This window comes from Myotis lucifugus, unplaced genomic scaffold (genome assembly GCF_000147115.1).
Source record: "Myotis lucifugus unplaced genomic scaffold, Myoluc2.0 scaffold_1, whole genome shotgun sequence".
Lineage (NCBI taxonomy): Eukaryota > Metazoa > Chordata > Mammalia > Chiroptera > Vespertilionidae > Myotis > Myotis lucifugus.
This window is the reverse complement of record NW_005871049.1, coordinates 14,804,655-14,814,661: the sequence shown is the minus strand read 5'-3', so window position 1 is coordinate 14,814,661 and position 10,007 is coordinate 14,804,655.

The window sequence follows — 10,007 nt, the reverse complement described above, 5'->3', positions numbered from 1 at the left end:
GTCAAAGTGGAGGAAATAGCACGAGGGAGCCAGTAACTGTGGCCGGATCACCGTTTTCCAGTGTGAGATGCATGCTTTAACTCTCAGCCTCGCTAGGTTAAAAGAATTCTATCAAAGAGTATGAGAACTACTTCTGTGCAAATACATTAGTTGCTTTGTTTACGTTTTAATGAGGTGAACCTCTAAATAAAAGAGTCATTAATGAGGACGAGGATAGATACATGGTCCTCCATTTTTAACAAGTTTCCCAGAATATTATAATTTCCTCCTCCTCCTGTCAGAAAGGTACAAGCCACACGCATGAACTCAGTAACCACAGGGGTCACTCTGTGAGTCCGTTACTGAGGTGTGAGGCGGGAAAAAGAAATAACAGCTGTCTTGGCTTAGGTGTTACTTGGTTTGGGGACACAACTAAATCAATTTATTAAAATAAAGAAATAATGTAAGCGTATTTTTACGTCATATTAAATTCTCATTATTTTTGGCCTCTTCCTGAGAATGTTATGGTGATCATCTTCTCGAAAGGCAGTGTTTGTGTGTTAGAAATACTAGCGCCCAGCAAGTAGAGAAGGAGAAGCAGTGATATTTAGCCCGACAGACATTTCTCTAACTCGAGTCAGAGCAAGTAGCAGGCGCCTCCTGGGCACCCTGTGGGAGGCAGGAAAGAGAGCCAGTGTTTGCTAAGGGACTTCAGGGGGGGAAATTGTGTAACAGTTAAAGCGCTGACCTGAGGGACAGGGAGAGCTGGGTTCAAATCTGGTTCCATGTCTGAAAGGTTGGAGAACAATGAAGTCAGATTGCTTACCTCTCTTTGTTTCAACACCCTCATCTATGAAACGTAGACAGTGTTGGTATCTGCTCCATAGTGATCACGTGAGGACTTTGAGAAAGTAACCAATGTTCTTCCTCCAGTGCCTAGCACATAATAAAGTACTAAATAAGTATGTAAGAATGATAATAACTGTAGACTAGGGAACAAACCTAGATATGTAGTGGTGATTTCTGAGAAGAGGAAAACCAAAGACTAATGAAGCTGCTCCAAAATTTTTTAAGAAGCAAAGTGTGAAAACATTCCTCTTGGAAAAAATAAATGGAGGGTACAGGGTGTGATATTTAAATATATTCAAATATTTGTAGAGTTTTACAAGAAGAGAGGAGAGGTCTCCTTTGTGTTGTCCCAGAGGGCCAGGGAGGGTCACTCAAAGTAGACACCACCCTTTCCTTTGGGTGGGGCCCAAGATCTGAAAAAACTGGATGCATCTTCGAGCTGCCCCGAATTCAGGAAGGATGCCTGGAAAAGAAATAAATTCTGCATGTCTACAACTGCTCAAGCAGACAGTGGAGTCATGCCTTAAATGATACTTCACGGGAGGTCAGCGAGGCCACATGACTCGGAAGGCTCCCTTGGCCTTCAAGGCTAGCGCTCTTACCATCTTTGCATCTTCCGAAGCCCTTCACGGAAAGTCTCTTAATGTGACTACTTTACAGAATCATAGACAGGTATGGAAACGGCCCCCCTTGACTTTAGTTGAAGAGGAAACCTAAAAAATGTGAGGAAGGGTAGACATCATTGGCAAGGGAAAAAGAAATGATGGTTTTGCTTCCTCCAGTAATCTTAAGGCTAAAGCCAGTATTTCTAACCTCAAGTATCATCTGCCTCATGGAGAGTTAGTTTTTTGCAAATGATTTTCTTTCCAATCTTCCCTCATTTGTTCATTCAGTAATTCTATGTCAGGTGCCCAACACTGAGGCCAGAGTAGCTCCCGGGAAGGGTACATTCAGTGAGGGGGTCGGAGAAAACAGTGGGAAGGTCCACAGACAATTAACAGAACAAGCAAACTGGTAAAATAACTGACAACAAAAAATAAGACAAAGAAAATGAAACCAGGTAAGGTGGTAAACATAAGCAGAGTAAACATAAGCAGAGGCTGCTTTGGAAATGGGGAGCAGGAAGTTTTTCTCCAGGAGGTGACATTTGTGCTGAGAGGTGAACAGTGAGAAAACGCCAACCTTGAAAAAGCTGGGGAAACGGCACTGAAAGGTAGAGGGCGGAAGTTCTGAGATGGGAGAGAAGTCAGTGTGTTCAAGGAAAGGCCAAGCTTTTGTTTAAAAATCAGCTTCCGATGCTAAGAATTTGAGAATACAGTATTATATCACTTCAACTAGGAAATTATATCCTAAGCCAGCACCCTCTAAAGTTTCCTGATTTTACTTTAAAAATCATGCAAAATTTGAATTCTAGGTCATAATATGCTGATTTAATTGGAAAATCCAAAGGGACAGGTATTATCACTCCTGAATTATTCGTTGGCGTAGCCCCAGAATCTAGCCCAGCTCATGACCTGTAGTAGAATATTGGTTGAACCAGCAAGGAAGGAAGTAGAGGGAGGGAAGAGAAGGCAAAAAGAGAATGTTGTTTTTATTTGTTTACGCAAAATGAGGACTCATGTAGGTAGAGAATGATCACCTGTGCATCTGATTACACACACCTGCAGGCACACCAGTGTGAATGAATGACATAAAGAAACAAGGCAGCTCTTTTTCTTCAGTGACCCAAGAAAAGCGCCTTTCTGCCCATTTAATTCTTTAGGAAAGAGTTCTAAGTCGGATTTCAGGGACCACAAGACTATACATTTTTTAAAATTAAAACTTGGGTCTTCATTTCTGTATCCCACACATTGCTAGGCACACAGAAGGCACTCAATAAATAATAGTGGCACAAATGACAAATAACCAGAATTTTGCTGTGGACTACTTTAATTATGCAAAATCAATGAGCCTCCATGGGCCTCAGTTTCCTTATGTACATTAAATAAAGTACAGAATAGATGGCATCTAAAATCCTTTTCATCTCTAAACTTCAATGAGTCCTCAAAGGTCAGCCTGAGATGACTGGAGTCTGGTTCTCAAACCTATACATCTCTTTAGCTCGGTGTGAAATTGGGTTTTTGGAAAGAAATAGGCACTCTACTATGAATTTCTTTGAAGGAGGAATCCTAAGAGAGGGAAAAGAATGGATGGAATCTTGAAGTTAACTTACACTAATTTTAAATTGCAAAATTAACATACTTGTGATAAGTTTCTTTCTACTTTGTTTTCTAGAGGATTATTGAAAACATCAATGAACCTACTTGGGAAGCACATTTTAAGTAATTTTCCCAACTTGTCGTTATAGGTTATATTTTGACATCAACCGCCACCTCTGAAACTCCGACGGACAGCGTTGATCAAACATCAGTGGGTAATAGATTTCCCAAGTTTTAATTTTAAACCTACAAGTGGGTAATAGATTTCCAGCCTTTATCATCATATCCATACATTTAATAAGTACCTATCTGTGTAGTTTTCTATGATAAATGAACTAAACTAAAACTAAAGAAAAATACAGAAAAGAAACATCCCAGGGCTTTCTCTGGGTGTGGGGAACGTTTTTTTCTGCTTTTTAATACTTTCTAAATTTTCTGCCAGGAGAGTCATAATTTGTAATCAGGAAAAGTTTAAAATATTTTTACAAGTAAACTGAACAAATACAATCTCTGCTTTGTAAGAGGTCTCCTTCTTAGAAAGAATGCCAACAAACATTAGTGGAGGAAAACCAAGATACCAGCGTTCATTTCATCACGGTTTACTGCTACTCGAACACTTGGTTATGGTGTATGCTGAAACTGATTTCAGGAATTTGGTAGAGAAAAGAGCAACAACTGACGGTGAACATGTGATAACCCACCATTAATATGTATCCCATCTTCTGTTTTTTTATATGGCTTGTTCCTGTTATGATTCCCCAAGTCCCCAAAGACCATGCTTCAGTAGCTAAGAGTATGGAAAAAGTGGCCACGTATAGGGCCTTTGGTCACTTCAGTCACTGGGAGACTTCTATCACACCGTGGGAGTCAGGCAGTGTTCGAGCCCATCCCTCCCTCAGAAAAGTAAATGAGTTCAAAAGCATTGTAAGCCCCAAAGCATTAAATGTGGTAGTTCTTCTCTCAGCCCTCTAGAACCCCCGGTGCACAGAGCAGGAGGAGGGGTCTGACCCTCAGGGCGTGGAGGACCTGTTCCCCTTGACATTTTAGGTCAGACATCAACTCAGCAGTTGGCTTTGAAGGTCCAACGCAAAAGGGTCTGGGTTTCTCCCCACGGAGGTGTGCATAAACCCACAGAGGTGTTCTTACAGTTAATCAGTGAATTAAGTAGAACAAGAAAAACAATGCTCTTGCCTCGGGGAAGAGAAGTTTAGATCCCTGATAGTAAATGAGAAGGGATCAAGTTAAAGGTGGTCGGCTGAGTTTCTTCCAGTCCAGTCTGAAATGAGACCTTTTGCCCTAGCTGGTTTGAGTCAGTGGATAGAACTTCGGCCTGCGGAATGAAGGGTCCTGGGGGTCAAATCCGGTCAAGGGCACCTGCCTGGGTTGCAGGCTCAATCCCCAGTAGTGGGCAGCTGATCAATGATTCTCATCATTGATGTTTCTATTTCTCTCTCCCTCTCCCTTCCTCTCTGAAAACAATAAAAAAATATTTTAAAAAAGTTTAATATGAAGCAGAAACAGCCTATGTAATCAAAAGCATGACAGGGGTTAAGTAAACCATGGTTTATGCATCAAATGTAACATTATGAAGCCATTAAAATGTTTTACAAGTGTTTCCCCTAATATGGACAAAAATGCTCTTTGAATGAGGAAAAGGCAGGTTTCAGAATATTACACAGAGTAATTTTTAAGTATATATTTATAAACATATCTAGAAAAAGTATCTGAAAGATTTGCACAAAAATGTCAACAGTGCAGATTTCTGGAGAGCAGAGTGGGAGATGAATTGTTATCCTCTCCTGGGGAAGGAAGTAGAAAATATTGGTTAAGGACGAGGGCCCTACAGTCAAACCTCCTGGGTTGGCATCTAGCTTCACTGCCCACTGACTGTGTTTTTAAATTGTGTGAATCTCTGTTTTTCTGTCTGTGCAATGGGGATAATACCTACTCCATATTGAAGTTATCAGGATAAAATGAAATAATCTATGTAAAGGGCTTGGCATGGTGCCTGGTACATAGAAAATATTCAGTAAGAACTATGAACATCGTCAAATTCTCATTTTTCTTTAATGAAGATGTGAAAACAAAATATATGCCATGACCCTCTCTTTACGTGTGGTTTTTTGGAAGTACAGAACTCCTTTTCTTTATCACTGGATAAATGTTTGTATCACTGGATTCACAGTGCCTAAGGACATAGGTGGTACAAAGGTAAAGTGGAAAATCTGTAATTGGAATGGAAACTGCCATAAGTTACGAGTACAAAGGCCGAATGTGACCCATGAAGAGCTCTCCTTTCTTTTTCTTTTTCTTTTAATATATTTTTATTGATTTCAGAGAGGAAGGGAGAGGGAGAAAGAGATAGAAACATCAATGATGAGAGAGAATCGTTGATCGGCTACTCCTGCACACCCCCTACTGGGGATCGAGGCTACGACCCAGCCATGTGCCCTGACAGGGAAATGAACCATGACCTCCTGGTTCATAGGTCAATGCTCAACCACTGAGCCATGCTCGCTGGGCCAGGAACACTTTTTAAGCTTTTGTTTCCTTTCTTTAGGAATGTCTGTTAATCCTATTAGTTTCTCTTCTTATGAATGTATTTTTATTCTTTAATATGTTGAAATGATGATTCATATCAATGAACATTATAATATTGCATTACTTCCATCCTGGCATAAACCACTCCAGTGATGGCGAACCTATGACACGTGTGTCAGAGGTGACACGCGAACTCATTTTTTTGGTTGATTTTTCTTTGTTAAATGGCATTTAAATATATAAAATAAATATCAAAAATATAAATCTTTGTTTTACTATGGTTGCAAATATCAGAAACTTTCTATATGTGACACGGCACCAGAGTTAAGTTAGGGTTTTTCAAAATGCTGACAAGCCGAGCTCAAAAGGTTCGCCATCACTGCACTAGGCTATTGTAGAATATTCTTTTAATATCGTACTGCATTTAATATTTGTGTTAAGAATTTTATATCTATATTTGTGATACATAAAATTTTTCTGCAATCTATTTGTGTGTATATACATGTGCATTGGCTACCAAAAAGCTAAATAAATTTTTGCCCACTTTATTTTTTAAAATGTATTAATCACTACTACATGCCAATTTTAAGCATGGAAGATATTTTGAAGAAGTAGCTATCTATTCCAATTATAGTAGAAGAGATGTTTAAAAAAAAACAAAAACAAAAGATAAGTGAAAAAGCCCTAGGCAGTTTGGCTCAATGGATAGACTGTCTCAGGTGACTGAAGGTTTGATTCTGGTCAAGGGCATGCACCTTGGTTGCAGGTTCCTGGGCCCTGGTCGGGGTGCGTGCAGGAGGCAACCAGTCAATGTGTCTCTCTCACATTGATGTTTCTCTCTTTCTCTCTCTCTCCCTTCTACTCTCTAAAAAATCAATGGAAAAATATCCTCAGGTGAGGATTAATCAAATAATAATAATAATAGAATAGGTAAAACAAATATTTTCTTTGTGTATACATGAATATAATACACTATATTACTGTATTTCTTTTCCCAAATTTTTATTTGCAAATATTTTAAACCCATGGGGAAAAGTCAACAAAGACTAGGTTCAAATGTTATCACACCAAACACTTAATCCATTAGAAAGTTCAATTGTTCTAAATTTTAAGTGGCTACTTTAGCTTATTAAAACCCTTCCAAGAATGCACAGTGAATGACAACAGATGGACATACGATTCTATTATCACACCTTGACCTGGGCTGAGTTTTTCAGCCTTTGGTTCAACAGCACAACTGAATGTTTCCCTTAAAATATTACTTCACATCCCTCGCTGGATTGCTCAGTGGTTAAAGCATCAGCCTGTGGACTGAAGAGTTCCAGGTTCAATTCCGGTCGAGGGCACATGCCTGAGTTGCAGGCTCGATCCCCAGTAGAGGGGGGGAGGCAGCCAATCAATGATTCTCTCTCATCATTGATGTTTCTATCTCTCTCTCCCTCTCCTTTCCTCTCTGAAACTAATAAAAATATATTTTTAAAAAATATTACTTCACAGCAATAGCCTTCTCCAAACACTCTCTGGAACATTCACACATGATTCTGTGTAACACAGTACGGTTCAGCAGAAAAAAGCACTGGCTGAAAATCAGCAGATGTGAGTTCTTGCCCCAGGTTTTACCACAAATTAACTGTGCAGAACTTCCACAAATAAATTTATCTACCAGGTTTCACGGTCATCACAATGCCCAAAACTATAACACTCAGAATATTTAGGTTTCTGACTTGGAAACTATTGAAGTCAAATATTTCATAGGCAGGGTGTATCCTTGTAAGAGTTTGTTTTTGCAAGATAACACTTCTATCAACTGCAAGTCAGGAGGGAACCAAAACCAAGCCAGCTGCTGCATGAACTGACTTATCACTTTGTGACAGGAGCCCAGCTACTGGAAGTTTTGGCACAGAGCAAAACTGCAGGGTCCTCGCCCAACATTGCATTTTACTGCTGTTCTTTCTAATAACATGCCGCGTTAGAAGTGCCCACTGCTGGGGCGAGCGGGGGTTTCATGGATAGAGCATAGAGCAGCATGTTGGGAGGCTAGCCTCCTATTCCCAATTATATCCCTTGTGTTCTGGGCCCACAAGTCGCCCAACCTCCTTGGTGCAAGAGGAGCAGTGGCAGGGCCCTCCCCCAACACACAGACCTCGCAGGCTGGTAGAGTGTTCCAGAACAACTGCGAGGTCAGGGCGGTGAGGATGAGAGGAAAGAGGTGAATGTTTTGAAAAAATTTAAATGTTAATGCAAATGTAAACTGTAAACCATGCACATTTGGAATATTTCCTATTCTGGGTGGTATAGTCATTCATTCATCCATTCGTTCATTCATTCATTCCACCCTTCCCAAACTTAAAACGTTGGTATTCAGTTCAGGTCACAAATACGTACTTTGTACAAAGCACCGTAGCAAATGGCATTTTGGTGTCTAGGGAATGAAAACAGATTTTTAAACTAGGGGTCTGAGGCCTTGCCCAACCTTCCCTTCTATTTTATTTTACACTAATTTTCCACGTGAACATTAAACTCTTGTCAACCTGAGAGGTTTGCCTCCCTTTGCCTGCACACTGCCCCTTGGTCTCCGCTTGAATGCACGCGTCCTCTCCCTTCTCCCTGTTAGCCCAGCCCATGCCCTTTCTTTACCTCAATTCCCCCTCCTCCCCATTTCCACTTAATACTCTACCCTCCCTTCAAGGTCCAGCCGGTTGCAAATAGGATAGAGTAAGTTGTCCAGAGCCCAGAGCAACTGAGGAAATGTGAAGTGCTGTCCCACAGCCCACCTGTTGCTGGGTAGCCAGATGCTGGACACATCTGCCATCATACCTCAAGGTCAACATACCTCTCTTGGAGAGAGAGGTGGCATTATTCAGGTATAGAATGGATGTGTTCGTGTTAGAAGAGGTGAAGGGAGTAAGAAAATGAGCCGCATGTCAATAGTGCTAGGGCAGAAAACAGTTTCTCTCAGTAGCAAGAGGACACTGAGGGAAGAGATGTGATGTAAATAGCGCAATAAACTGGTGTGAAAAAATCATCAAAATGAGAACTACCTCATTGTTAAAATTCTAGAACCTCTCAAGAAATTTACTTGTCTTGTTTTGTGTGCAACGCACCCCAGTGTCCACCAATCGGTAAGCTAAAACATCAAAGGCATCTTGCTGACAAGATCTCAATCAGGCAGAGAGCTGGGAGGTGGGAGTAATATTGGGAGTCAGCAGAATTAAGTCTCTGTTTCTGTCCTTACCAGCTGTGTTAACCTGAGCTAATCATGTAATTTTGATGATATCAAATTTCTTATTTGTATGGTAAGGTAGTTGGATTTAAAGTTCCAAGTGTCCTTGTAATGTAAAACATAAAAATGCATTGTGAATGAAATAGGACAATACTTAAATTAACCTGTAGTCTGAAAGCAATGCAAACAGACAGTGAAAGCTGATCTAGATACAGAAAGCTATGGGCTCAGAGCACAGGAGAGAGAGAGAGAGAGAGAGAGAGAGAGAGAGAGAGAGAGAGAGGAAGGGTTGAAGAGAGACCCTTCACATAATCTAGTCCTTAAGAGGTTTAGGCAAACCACACCTGTTTAATGGTTACAAGTTCATTTGGATCTTTTCTACCAAGTAGACCCAACTAAGGAGTCTATTGTAAAAAGCCCAGTTTGAAATCCACTTATTCAAGAGAAATTTCACAGCTTTGCATAACTATATCCACAGATGTCTGTTAGCTGATTAGGGCCTGAGAAACCCTGGAGGCCCAGATAGCCCTGAGGGCTCTGGCTATGACCAGTAGTGTTAGAACTCTCTTGGTGGCTGTTGGGGGTACATATTGTGGAATTTTCATTTCCTTACCTTGAAATTTGAAAGTAGCTTAAGTCCCTGAGGAGTATAAAGAAAGAACAGAAGTGTGGGTAAGGAACCTTAGAACTGATTTACCTCCTATGAGGCCAGAAGAAAATTGAATTTAAAGTGTCTTTGTTTTAATTTTTACTGAGGAAATAGGACTGTATCTGGGAAATGGAGCGAGGGAGGCACGGAACAGACAATTTCCCCGAGTTTTGAAAAATGCTATGCATGTGGGAGAGACATGGGATAAATCTGTCTTTTGTGAGTGCTCTGTGCTCTCCGCCATCACCTCACTCTTAATGCCTTTCTCAACTTCTATCTCACAGCTGGGACTCCCTTACCAGTTGAACATACCCCTGCTAACCGAAAAACAACGGAACTTCCAGTTACAAAAAAAGACACACCTGCCACACCAGGTTTGTCCATATTTTTAAATAGTTGCCCTGGAGTTATTGTTATGACACAACACTATTTCATGGGACCTGTTGGTGCGAGAAAACTGTGACAAAGTCTAAGAAACGGAAGCTAATAACTAGACACAGTCCCTATACTTCCAAAAGGTCTCACTTCTGGACTATCTCACAGAAACAATACTTCAGGTTAAAGGCAT